Raw genomic sequence first — 12,510 nt, 5'->3', positions numbered from 1 at the left:
CAATCGGATTCTCACATGAGCTACTCAAAGTTCAGAAATGTGAAATGACTCACATAAGCCAGACTCCAAACATGTCACTTTTATATACAAAGGACATGATAAGTGCATGAAAGTCCTGGATATAGATTTGAGGTAAAGGACATCTGAGAAGAAAGGTGGTGGTAAGTACAGATAAAAGAACATTTAAATAGTTTTACATGCTCTGTTTCAACTTGAACTAAAGGAGGACATTAAAATAAAATTCACCTCAGAGTGTCCTAGATACACTCTCCATATTTGCTGAGTATTGCTCTCATACTTTACTAAACTGCTGCATATAACTACAATTACTGTTTGAACTTCCCAGGAAGGCTTTGAGCTTTATTAAATAAACTGTAAGCATCTAAACAATGAAAGGATAATTGTTTATGTATGACGATGTTGTTGGGTAAGCATATAACTTGTTAGCATTCACTTTCACTATTGACTGTGCCCCAGTTTGTACACAATTATGCAGTAACCATGAAGGGAAAATATCAGAATCTCCGCATACTTTAAAGTCCTTTAATACTCTAATATATTATGGTAAAAAGTTCCAAGTAGCAGTTTATTATTAATTCACATAATTGCAATGCATTTATGTACACATAATTCTGTCATCAGAGTCTCTCATATGAGGCATTATTTTTCTATAACAATTTGCCAGTATTACACCAAAATACTAATAAGGTTTAATGGGGCAACGTACCCTGTCAGTTATGTTGGAGCAAACTTGGAAACATCATGGTCAACAACATGACTAAATATGGTAACATTTCTTCTAGTTCCTGAGTTATTTCCTTCAATCCATGATCTGTGTCAGCTTTATATTAAACAAAACATGAAGGCTAACTGAATTTTAAACTATAATCCAATAAAGGAATTTGAATGCACAGTGGTTAATGTCCTCTTTATAAGTAACTGCAGTCTTCGGGAATTTTTAGTATGAGAGTTTGAAGTTCTTTGAAATCCTTACGTAACATAATTCTTCTGGCCAGCCCTATTAGACCACATGCTTCCTCCTAGTCAGCATATAATCTCACTATTGTTTGACCTAGACCAAATAGACCATCAAATCAGATTCATCAACATCTTCTCCATGGATATGCTTGTATGATGCTAGTCACCTTTAACTCTTCTTATATTTAGGTATTTTCTCTATTATAGGGTCTCATGATATGGGTTGAGGTACATAGTGGTGGAACACGGGGCCTAATAAGAAATGATTAGTTCAGGAGGACAATGCCATCATAAATGCATTAGTTATCAGCATTTTGTCCACTCTTATTCTCTTGGCCTTTTTTTCTCTCTTGTCTTCCTGCCTCCCAACATATTATGACACTTTCAAAGACGATGCTACCTGGATATTGGACTTGTAGCCTAAATAATGGTGAAAAATAAATTTCTTTTCTTATAAAATGCTCACTGTGCAGTATTCTTCTACAGAAACACAGAACAAGCTATGACACTTATCTGAGTCCTTCTTCTGATAGCAAAGATTAACTTGCTTCTGTAATTTAGTTTCTATCACTTACCTGAAATTCAAGCTAGATTTGTAATAGTTTTAAGTTCTCTCTCATTTTAAATAATATGGGAATACTACAAACTGGGTGTCATAATTCTGTATATTGTTTAGAAGCCTTGTTAGGACCTCCCCTGCTTAATATTAACAGAAATAACTATATACACTCAATTATCTCCATTTTTACTTTTCTATTTATTCTTTTTAATTATCTTTGCTAAAATGTTTTTATTATGGCCAAGGAAAAGAATTGCTTGATATTTCTTACCCAAAATTAAATATTAAGTATTGATGTGAAAATAGATTTGTAAATGTTGCGTGACAACAAAACAAAAAAATACAGGGAAAGCTCTTATAACACAAAATAATACAGGACAAACCTCTAATAAATCTTTACATTTTATCACTACTACCAGCCACTATCCTTGTCTTCCTATACTGTCAAGTTTGATAAATTTCTTTATAATGCAAAAGATGAACATTTTCCATTCTACTACAAATGCTTTTCCTGTTCCCCCCAACATTTTAACCATTCCTCTCATCAATGTATTATCCCTCAATACGCCATTACTTTTTGCTTGCTTATACTATTTTTCTCATTAAAATTTTGCTGTTTTTAGGGGGGATAGTGTCTTATTATGTAACTCTCTCTGGCTATCCTGGTTCATTTAAAAATTTTAAACACATTGATTTATTAATTGTGAATATGTGCATAGCTGTGGATCTATGTTTGCTATAGTGTGCATATGAAGTTGCAGCAATGCTTGCAGGAGGTGGCTCCTGTCTACCATGTAAGTCTGGGAGATTGAACTTGATAGATCACCATGCTTCCTGGAAACTGCCCTTATCCACTGAGCCATTTTGGCAGTCAAATTTTTCTTAGTTTTATACCCTTTCCAGGTAATCAGATCCCTATAACATACATTTCACTTGCCTTCAACTCATAAATTTTCATAGTTCACAAGGAAAATTGAAGAGTAGGAGGAAGAAGCAACAGTAAGAGAGAAGATGGAAGAGAAATAAATGGAGGGAGATAAAGATCTGAAGACAAAACAAAAGAAATAGAGAATATATTTTCTAAAAGAAAGAATTGATGGGAAAAAATATGAAAGTAAAATGGATTATATATGATAGATGCTAAGAAATCCTGGTGAGGTAATCTGAATTCTGTTTAAAAAAGCCAGTAAATGTCTCAAGTGCACACCACTGTCCAGTGTAATGCCAAGGCTGGGAGTTAAACCCAGTACTTGGAGAGAAATTTATTGTTTTATAAAAACTTCTCAAAGAAATTGATGAATGATCTGCAAACTGTGATTTTCAACTTAAACGCACAGTAGAAGTATCTGTGGAGTAGGATTGACATGTATTTGACCCTATGAGAACATGGGGATAGTTAAAGCATATAACAGATTTAATTTTTGTTTTTTGGATTCTTCATACTGATATTCAGAATGATATTTCTCATAAAATTAGGAAACAACCTTCCTCAAGACCCCAGCAATGCAACCTTAGATACATTCCTTTGAATGTAATGAAACAAGACAAAGTATCATATATTACAAATACTGTTTTGTATTTTATGGATAGCCTACTTGAGTGTTTTCTAGATAAATTTATGACAGACTCTATGAATTCAGTACATACATAACATGCACTATACAACACAATCACATGCACACACACACACACACACACACACACACACACAGAGAGAGTTTATTTTCCAAAATGTTTTGGTGAGAATATCTTAGAAATTTTGATTCATTTGCTTTTGGTGGCCACTGAAAGGACCTACACATTTAAATGGTTCTTTTCTGCTTAGCAAAGTTAGGTGTTATTCATGACTCCTACAACCTCTCTCCTACAACCGAAGCACAAACATGTATGTAGCCTGTCATCTAAACATAATTCACTCTGATGTTACTCATCATCGCCATTACCACAAAAGATTTCCATTCTCCTTACTTCTAGGTTTATCACACCCCCAAATGGCTCTCACAGGAGAAACTTTAAACTCCAGCTACTTGTCAGGAATTTAAAATTTATTTTTGTGTAGTATATGCATGTGTGTCTATGTGTGTGCATGTGCACATGTGTAACTGTACTGTAGAAGCACAGTTAGGGGCCAGAGTTTGACAAAGGATGTCTACCTCTATTGCAATCCATCTCATTTTGAGACAGAATCTCTCACTGAATCTGGAGCTCACTGATTCATTTAGGCTGGCTGACTGGCCAGTAACTCCAGAATCTAATGGTCTGAATATTTTTTTGTCCCAGCCCCGAAAATACATATGTGTATGTCACCATACTTAGATTTGACATGAATAGGGATCTGAACTCAGATCCTCAAGATTTTGCAGAATACTTCAATCACCAAATGATCTTTCAAGACATTGTACAAAATGTAAGATAAAAATAGACAGGAAATCTCTTGTTATCAAATCCTCCAATTACTTTTTATCGCTTCCAAGGCCTTGGTGTCATACTCATTTCTGTATTTCCAAGTCTTCACTAATCATCATTTAACATTTTTCTAGGATACTATTATGAATTATAGTTGAACAAATTAATTTGTATTACAAATAAGGTGAATTGCCTCATTTACTTCATCACTTGAGTTGTATTTCTATTTCATACTATATTACTACAGGCATTTTTTTAAAAAAGAGCCTACATTGAGTGTATAAGTCAGAATGACTTTCTACATATAAATGCAAACAAGAGTGTCTTCTGGTCAGAGAGCTGCTTGGCCTGCAAGGGGACCTGACAATCTGCCAGAGGATCCATCATTCATTGGGGTGAGTGAGGAGTGAGGCCTGAACCATGGCAGCTGCCCGGAGAGGGACCACCGACATTCCCCAACTCCCCCACCACCCGCACACTTCACTGCTCTTCCTGCAGGGGTTTATTCTCCCAGATACTGCCTCTCTCTTCCTGTTCCTTCCCCAGCTTGCACACAGAACACCCCCCCGCCTCATCCTCCCGTCTTTGGGTCCACAAAATCCCACAGCTCAGCCTGTTTGGGCAGCGGGGACCTGGAATTGAGTGCACCCAGGCCGGTGGGAGGTCCCCTCCTACATTAGCCTGCCTGCGGCAAGGTAGGCCCTTTGTCAGTGAGCTGCTTGAATGCAAGGAGACCTGACAGTCTGCCAGAGGATCCATCATTCATTGGGGTAAGTGAATTGAATTCATTGGGAGAATTGAACTTCTAAAAGAAGACCCAAAGGGGATTATTCAGAGGAAGAAATGGGCAGGCGCCAATGCAAGAATTCCTTCCCAACAATTTGAAAAACAACATGAAAGCATCAGAACCCAACGAACTTTATAACAGGAGGACTTGAACACACTAATCAAGAAGAAGTAGAAAAAACTGACCTTTATGAAAGTAATAGAGTCCCTTAAACAGGAGGTGAAAAACTCCCTTAATGGAAATGGACGAGAAGAATAACAAAAAGTTTGAAGAATTGAGTAAATCCATAAATGATATCCTAGGAAACCAAGAAAACACAATCAAACAGATAATGGAAACAATGCAAGACTTGAAACTGAAATGGAGGCAAGGAAGAAGAAAACACAACCCGAGGGCCAGCCGGATATGGAAAATCTATGTAAATGAACAGAGACTACAGAAACAAGCATAACCAACAGAATACAAGAGATAGAAGAAAGAATCTCAGATTCTGAAGATACCATAGAGAAAATAAACGCACTGATCAAAGAAAACAGCAAATCCAACAAATTCTCATCACAAAACATTCAGGAAATCTGGGACACAATAAAAAGACCAAACCTAAGAATAATAGGCGTAGAAGAAGGAGAAGAAATATAGCTCAATGGCCCAGAAAATATATTAATAAAATTATAGAAGAAAACTTCCCAAACCTAAAGAAAGACATTTCTATTAAGGTTCAAGAAACTTACAGAACACCAAATAGACTGGATCAAAAAAAAAAATCCCCTCGCCATATTATAATCAAAACAAAAAACTACAGAATAAAGAAAGAATATTAAGAGCTGCAAAGGAAAAGGTCAAGTAACATATAAAGGAAAACCTATCAGACTAACAGCTGACTTCTCTATGGAAACCATAAAAGCCAGATGGTCCTGGAGAGATGTTTTGCAGAAACTAAGAGACCATGGATGCAAGCCAGATTACTATACCCAGCAAAGCTTTTCATTCACTATAAATGGAGAAAACAAAATATTCCAGGATAAAAACAAATTTAAACAATACGTAGCCACAAATCCAGCATTACAGAAAGTGATGGAAGGAAATTCACAAAGGAGTCCAGCATTGCCCAAAATAACTCAGACATCTAGCCACCCTTCACCAGCACATCTCAAAAAGGAAACACACAATCTCTACTACCAAATAAAAAATGACAACTGGAGTTAACTTCCACTGGTCATTAATATCACTTAATATCAATGGACTCAATTCACCTATAAAAAGGCACAGGCTAAGAGATTGGATACGAAAACAGGATCGAATATTCTGCTGTTTACAAGAAACACACCTCAACCACAAAGACAGACATCTACTCAGAGTAAAGGGTTGGAAAAGGCTTATCAAGCAAATGGACCTAAGAAACAAGCCAGTGTGGCCATACTAATTTCCAACAAAGTTGACTTAAAACTAAAATCAATCAGAAGAGATGGAAAGGGACACTTTATACTCATTACAGGAAAAATCTATCAGAATGAAGTCTCAATCCTGAATATCTATGCCCCTAATACAAAAGCACCTACTTATATAAAAGAAACATTACTAGAACTCAAGACAGCCAAAAAAACCAAACACACTGATAGTGGGGAGACTTCAACACTCCTCTTTCACCAATGGACAGGTCAATTCGACAGAAACCTAACAGAGAATTAAGAGACTTAATAGAGGTAATGAACCAAATGGAATTAACAGACCATCTATAGAACGTTCCACCCAAACAGGAAAGAATATACCTTCTCTCTGCGGCTCATGGAACCTTTTCGAAAATTGACCACATACTTGGTAACAAAGCAAACTTCCACAGTTACAAAAACATATTAGTAACCACCTGCATCTTATCGGATCACCATGGATTAAAATAGAATTCAACAACAATGCTACCCCCAGAAAGCCTACAAACTCATGGAAACTGAACAGTCAACTACAGAACCACAGCTGGGTCAAGGAAGAAAATAAAGAAAGAAATTAAAGTCTTTCTTGAATTTAATGAAAATAAAGACACAACATACTCAAACTTATGGGACACTATGAAAGCAGTGCTAAGAGGAAAATTCATAGCACTAAGTGCCCACTTAAAAAAAACAGAGAAAGCATACATTGGAGACTTAACAGCACACCTGAAAGCTTTAGAAAGAAAGAAGCAGACTCACCTAGGAGGAGTAGAAGACTGGAAATTATCAAACTGAAGGCAGAAATCAACAAAATAGAAACACAGAAGAAAACAATCCAAAGAATCAATGAAACAAAAAGCTGGTTCTTGGAGAAAATCAACAAGATTGACAAACCCTAGCCAAACTAATCAAATGGCAGAGAGAGAACACACAAATAACTAAGATCAGAAATGAAAAAGGGGACATAACCACAGACACAGAGGAAATTCAGAGAATCATTAGATCTTACTACAAAAGCCTGTATGCCACAAAATTGGAAAATGTAAAAGAAATGGACACTTTTTTAGATAAGTACCACATACCAAAGTTAAACAAGGACCAGGTAAATGCTCTAAATAGTCCTGTTAGTCGTGAAGAATTGGAAACTGTTATCAGAAACCTCCCTACCAAAAAGAGCCCAGGACCTGATGGGTTCAAAGCAGAATTCTACCAGAACTTCCAAGAAGACCTAATACCTATACTCCTTAAGGTATTTCATAATATAGAAACAGAACAGTCATTGCCAAATTCCCTTTATGAAGCTACAATTACCCTGATACCTAAACCACACAAAGACTTAACCAAGAAAGAGAATTACAGGCCAATCTCACTCATGAACATCGATGCAAAAATTCTCAATAAATACTGGCAAACAGAATCCAAGAGCACATTAGAAAAATTATCCACTATGATCAAGTAGGCTTCATCCAGAGATGCAGGGCTGGTTCAACATACGAAAATCTATCAATGTAATCCATCATATAAATAAACTGAAGGATAAAAACCATATGATCATCTCATTAGATGCAGAAAAGCATTTGGCAAAATTCAGCACCCCTTTATGATAAAGGTCTTGGAGAGATTAGAGATACAGGGGTCATTTCTAAATATAATAATGGCTATTTACAGCAAGCCGACAGCTAACATCAAATTAAATGGAGAGAAACTCAAGGCCATCCCACTAAATTCAGGAACGCGACAAAGCTGCCCACTCTCTCCTTATCTCTTCAATATACTGCTTGAATTTCTAGCAATAGCAATAATACAAAACAAGGGGATCAAGGGATTCGAATTGGAAAGGAAGAAGTTAAACTTTCGTTATTTTGCAGATGATATGATAGTGTACATAAGTGACCCCGAAAAACGCCACCAAAGAACTCCTACAGCTGATAAACTCCCTTTAGTATCGTGGCAGGTTACAAGATCAACTCCAAAAATCAGTCGCCCTCCTATATACAAAGGATAAGGAAGCAGAGAAAGAAATCAGAGAAGCTTCACCTTTCACGATAGCCACAAATACCATAAAATATCTTGGGGTAACTCTAACCAAGGAAGTGAAAGACCTATTTGACAAGAACTTTAAGTCTTTGAAGAAAGAAATTGAAGAGGATACCAGAAAATGGAAGGATCTCCTTTGCTCTTGGATTGGGGAGGATCAACATAGTAAAATGGCAATACTACCAAAGGCAATCTATAGATTTAATGCAATCCCCTTAAAGATCCCATCAAAATTCTTCACAGGATCTTGAGAGGAAAATAATCAACTTTATATGGAAGAACAAGAAACCCAGGATAGCCAAAACAATCGTATACAATAAAGGAACTTCTGGAGGCCTTACCATCCCTGACTTCAAACTCTATTACAGAGCTACAGTATTGAAAACAGCTTGGTATTGGCATAAAAATAGAGAAGTCGGCCAATGGAATCGAATAGAAGACCCAGATCTTAACCCACAAACCTATGAACATCTGATTTTTGATAAAGGAGCTAAAAGCACACAATGGAAGAAAGAAAGCATCTTCAACAAATGGTGCTGGCATAACTGGATGTCAACCTGTAGAAGAATGAAAGTAGATCCGTGTCTATCACCATGCACAAAACTCAAGTCCAAATGGATTAAAGACCTCAATATCAATCTGAACACAATGAACCTGTTAGAGGAGAAAGTGGGAAGTACTCTACAACATTGGGCACAGGAGAGTGCTTCCTACGTATAGCCCCAGCAGCACAGACATTAAGGGCAACATTGAATAAATGGGACCTCCTGAAGCTGAGCAGCTTCTGTAAAGCAAAGGACACTGTCACTAAGACAAAAAGTCAGCCTACTGACTGGGAAATGATCTTCACCAACCCCGCAACAGACAAAGGTCTGATCTCCAAAATATATAAGGAACTCAAGAGACTAGACTTTAAAATGCTAATGAACCCAATTAAAAAAATGGGGCACTGAACTGAACAGAGTCATTTTGATTTGCATTTCCCTGATGGCTAGGGATGTTGAGCAATTTCTTAAGTGTTTTTTGGCCATTTGTAATTCTTCTGCTGAGAATTCTCTGTTTAGATCTGTACCCTATTTTTTGATTGGATTATGTGGTAATTTGATGTCTAGAAAAATATTTCTCATTCTTTAATTTTTATTCCTTTTAAATGTGTGTATTTAAATTTCTCAAACAGCTTTCATTGCCCAACTTTTAGTCCTTCACAGTTGCCAAAGAATTAAATGGACTCAGACATCTATTCTTCCATTTTAGAAGTGCAGACAGGAGCCAATGCAACAGTCAACTCTCTGGTGAGGTTGCTGAACACACATCAGTACTAGGGCCACATATATTATCTCAGAGTGGATGCCAAACAGTTGGGGCCACCTTGTGAACCAGTTGCCAGGAATACTTCACCCTGGTCCCTCACAACATCTTGTAATCTGACTTGACTCCTTCTGACAGAGGGTACAACCTTCTAGGCTCATTGAGCATGTGCCAGAACTTTGGCCATTCACATTAGCTCATGGTGAATGAAAATTTGTGGGCACCAGCCATAAACTGTGAACCATTGTAGTGAATCTGGAATATTCCACCTTGTGCCCTCATTCCCAGCTAGCCCCTTCTTGGTCATAGATAGACTGGGAGTAAGGATTGGAAAGGGACTGTTACAGTTTGGGTCACTGAGCAAGACAGCAGGCACTATAGAACATGGGATCATAACCAGTGAGGTGGTTTTTCATGCCCTGCTGGGATTAGAGGTGGCTATTACTCTCATCACTATCCCACCACATAGGCTCACTTTTGCCTTGAAAAATTAGCAGTTAAGCTGTGCCCTCATACACTGATGGATGGGTTCAGTGGACTCTATGCCTGCATAGAGTATACACTGGGTCTCATGGCAGCCCAGCTAGTTACTGAAGTGATCCTGCAAGTATGCAGGCTAAGACACCAAAGTACTGCAGGAGCCTAGTACTAATGGGAAGCCACCTGCTGAGCCAGTTGTAGGAGCTGGCCCACCAGCAAGATTGCCACTGCCCAAGGACAGCCTGCTGCTGCAAATGCTCAGTGCCACTGAGTGGATTGCAGCCTTGTTTGAGGCAAGTAGAATTTTCCAGTTAAGGGAGGCCATAGACCGTGTTAGAGGAATGAAACTTTGGTGTTCACAACATGCTGGTAATGGTGGTTGGAATGAGAATGTATCCCATATGCTTATAGATTTGAAATATTTGGTCACCAGGGAATGACACTGTTGAAATTATTACAAGGTGTGGCTTTATTGGAGAAGTGTGTCATTGGGGTGTGCTTTGAAGTTTCAAAGAGGCCATTCTCATGGGATCTGCAATGTTACACAGTAGATCATCTGGCATTTAGAAGACCAATCAATCAGCGATTGACAATCTGATGGAGGTTCAATTCACCTAGGCATGAAACATGAAAAATACTGTCCTCTACAAATAACTCTTGTGTGTAGAATAACATGCTCCCATTCTAACTTAGTTTTGGACTCTTAAGCATTGTATTCCTCATATGTCATGTACAGTCTTCCTGTGTTCTAGAAATAGAATAACTTTTCCCCCAAAATTGTGTATTCCGGCAAATAAAATAAGAACAGCTAAACCTTTAGTTCTAAACTTGCAAAAAGGAGAGAAAAAGAAGAAAAGAAAGAAAGAAGAAAGAAAGAAAGAAAAGAAAGAAAGAAGAAGAAAGAAAGAAAACAAAAAATGCCCTTAGAAGCCTGCTCTCTATAATTAAACTCCCTGACAGTATAATTTGATTTGGACAGACAGAAGTCTTTGTGGAATGATTACAGGAGGAACTTTCACAAAGGAGAAATTGCAGTGTGCTGGCCTTGCTAGATCCAAGTCCTTCACAAAGATTATGATGAATTAGAACTGTATTGCAGGCGTCTGTCCTTGTCATATCTTAGTCCTCCAAAAGATCCACAGCACCTAACTGACTAACCATGTCCAGATATTATTAACCACACTTAAGAAATATAAAATAGAAGTTCTCAGTTTCATGAGATCCAATTTATTAATTGTTGCTTTCAGTGTCTGTGTTACTAGAGTTATATTTAGGAAGTGTTTTCCTGTGCCAATGCATTCAAGTGTACTTCCCACTTTCTCTTCTATGAGGTTCAGTGTTGTTGGTTTTATGTTGAGGTCTTTGATCCATTTTGACTTGAGTTTGTATATGGTGGTAGATATGGATCTATTTTCATTCTTCTATATGTTAATATACAGTTATACCAGCATCATTTTCTGAATACGCTTTCTTTTTTCAATTTTATATTTTTTGCTTCTTTGTGAAAAATCAGGAGTGGTAGGTGTGTGGATTGATATAATGTTTTTTTATTTGATTCCATTGGCCTCCTGTCTGTTTTTTACATTCAATATCAGGCTGGTTTTCAGTACTGGATAGCTCTTGTAGTAGAGTTTGAAGTCAGGGAATGTGATGCCTCCAGAAGTTCCTTTATTGTACAGAATTGTTTTTTGGCTATCTTGGGGTTTTTTTTTTGTTTGTTTTTCTATAGGAGGTTAAGTATTGTTCTTTCGTGGTCTGTGAAGAATTTTGCTGGAATTTTGCATGAATCTGTAGACTGCTGTTTGGTAAGATTGCCATTTTTATTATGTTACTCTACCTACCCAAGAACATGGGAGACTGAGAAGCTTCTGTAAAGCAAAAGACACAAACAGTAGCCTACAGAATGGGAAGGATCTTCACCCAACCCCATATCAGACAAGGACTGAACTCCAAAATATATTAAAGAAACTCAAGAAATTAGTCATGAAAAGAACAAATAATGTAATAAAAATGGGATATAGACCTAAACACAGAACTCTCAACAGATAAATCTAAAATGGTAGATAGAAGACACCTAAGGACATGCTCAACATCCTTAGCCATCAGAGAAATGAAAATCAAACAACATAAGATTCCATCTTAAAACCTGTCAGAATGGCCAAGATCAAAAATACTGATGACTACTTATACTAGAGAGGTCGTGGGGTAAACAGACTTACTCCTCCAATTCTGACTGGGAGTGCAAGCTGATATAGTAGCTTTGGAAATCTGTATGATGATTTCTCAGAAAATTAGGAAACAATCTACCTCAATTACCCAAACAATGTACTTTTGTGTATAAACCCAAAGGATGCTCAATTGTACCACAAGGACATGTGCTCAACTAGTTAATAGCAGGCATTATTGTCATAGCCAGAACCCTGAAAATCACCTAAATGCCCTTGAATGAAGAATGGATACAAGAGGATGTGGTCTATTATTACAATGGAAGTACTACCAGATTGGAAAAAATAATTGACATCTTGAAA

The sequence above is a fragment of the Arvicola amphibius genome, chromosome X, assembly GCF_903992535.2.
Source record: "Arvicola amphibius chromosome X, mArvAmp1.2, whole genome shotgun sequence".
NCBI classification, from domain to species: domain Eukaryota; kingdom Metazoa; phylum Chordata; class Mammalia; order Rodentia; family Cricetidae; genus Arvicola; species Arvicola amphibius.
The sequence above is the reverse complement of the archived record's forward strand: the minus strand, read 5'-3'. Positions refer to the sequence as shown.